Here is a 2356-nt window from a genome sequence, read left to right on the forward strand (position 1 = left end):
ACAGTAGGACTTCGATTATCCAAACTTTGATTATCCGAACAGTACCGGTGACTGTTCTATTAGGGTATTTTGTCAACAGGTATATGTTTTATTAGAATAGTTCAACAGAGCTCTGTATATAAATCAATGGGCTTCATTTAACCGAACAAATTCACTTATCTGAACACTTCTGTGATTCAGGTGGCACACAGGTGTTCGGATAATGGAGGTCCTACTGCACTACAATTGTGCATAGGCAAACACCAACTAATGGCTAAAAGGACCACTTTATAAGGTGTTTTAAGGCTACAACTATGGTAACAAGCTTAACTGCAATAGTTTAAAAGTGGGCATGGCACACGAAGAACCATTGCAAAGAAACGAATATCAATTGTGCAATATGAATAAGTAGCTGCAATAGACAACGACATTTAGTTGTAACAATTCGTAGGCTATGCAATAGACAACGACATTTAGTTGTAACAATTCGTAGGCTATGAGTGTATTACGAAGCTTCAAAGGGTAGTTTTAAAATTCAAAATTTTCGAACCCATGAAACATTTGAAGCTTCGTCCCAGCCCTAAAAAGTATAGAATAGAAGTTGTTTCCCCATCTGTTAGTAAGCCTGCAGGCTAAAACACAGTGGTGACCCCAGGGACTATGTATTTCAGGAGTAGCAGTAAGTAGCAGTCCAAAAACAAATATAACAAGTGCAAGAAAAAATTAGGAATTTTCCGTTTGAGTAGGGACTGCAGCAATAAAAAGCACTGAAACAAGTCGCTGAGACAAAACACAACTGAATGATTGCATTTTAATCCCTACTTTAGCCTGCTGTATCAGTGGTTAAAGTAGGGATTAAAATGCAATCATTCAGTTGTGTTTTGTCTCAGCGACTTGTTTCAGTGTTTTTTATTGCTGCAGTCCCTACTCAAATGGAAAATTCCTAATTTTTTTTTGCATTTGTTTGTGTACTTTTTTTTGGTAAATTTTATTGAATAACCGTATTTAGTAATTCCTCCCCTCTGCAATTCTCGAAATACACGGCTAAACGTTCCTAAGGATGCAGATTTTTAACAAACCACTTTAAACAACACATTACCCACAGAAGTATCTTTTCAACTGTTTTATAGTGTGTCTACAGTATTATTTTCCACTAATTCTCTCAACAAAGCCTCAGGGTTGGTCTTACTCTTAGTTCGCGTAAGTACGGGTCACGCCCACTTTCTAGACGACGAGATACGCGAGCCTATGAGGCCTACTATGGTGTTTTTCAGTTGTAGTACGCCTGAAAAGTGTTCTGGGAAAGCTACCCATAGAGTCTGTAGAGAGGCACCATATACAACCGGTTTTTAAACTCGGAAAAGAAACCACCTTCAAGCCAAAGCAAACACTCTAATCCTTACACGTATAGTGGCGATGTTGAACAGGCAGCATCACATCCTGAGGTGTATCCCAACATTACACGTTTATTCCAACGTTGGGGAGCTGTGGTGTGCGTACTTTGATGGAAGCCGTACCCATGAGAGATGGCCACGATAAAGAAGGATCAAAGATAAAACAGTAAGACAGTAGCACACACAACGTAGGTATTTAATATTGTGAAAGGTTTTTTCTCCACAAAATTCGAAGCATTTCCACCAAAGAAGCAAGGCTGCAGCTGTAGCCAGTTTTCCGCTACGCTTGACTGAACGCATCAGTGAGGCAGGCAGTGAGGCAGTAGAAAATTCGTTTAAATAATTTTTTTTTTAAATTTCGTAGCACCTTGTCAGAAACGTTTCAGGTCGTTCTGAAGACACATTTGGGCTTGTTTATACCAGATCAATACTGTGAAATGGCCGTGAAGGATTTCTGTAGATGATTTTGTGTAGATTTTTCTTTGTGGACCATGCCCACACCTTCATCGTCCCTACTATACAGTACTATTGTACTGTATGATAGTGTACACTTCAAGAACAAGTACCATGTGAACATCTAATGTACTTTACATGGGAGAATCAAAGTGCTGAGGTATGCTGTATTTGTATGGCAGATAAAGTACACTTGGGCGAATACAGAAGATACTGTACAGTTAAAGAATGAAACACACTTCCTTTGACAGTACGGTCGATTCATCACATGCACAAATGATCACTGATGTGCTGAGTAGTATTGCAAATCCTCATTAATGATCTACTGTGCCTCCCATAGCATGACAGTACAGTATAACAAAGTTTTCTTATTGGTACCAGACATACATACATACACACACACACACACACACACACACACACACACACACACACACACACACACACACACACACACACACACACACACACAAACACACACACACACACACACACACACACACACACACATGTACATAATATAAACAAAC

This window comes from Dysidea avara, chromosome 15 (genome assembly GCF_963678975.1).
Source record: "Dysidea avara chromosome 15, odDysAvar1.4, whole genome shotgun sequence".
Classification (NCBI taxonomy): Eukaryota; Metazoa; Porifera; class Demospongiae; order Dictyoceratida; family Dysideidae; genus Dysidea; species Dysidea avara.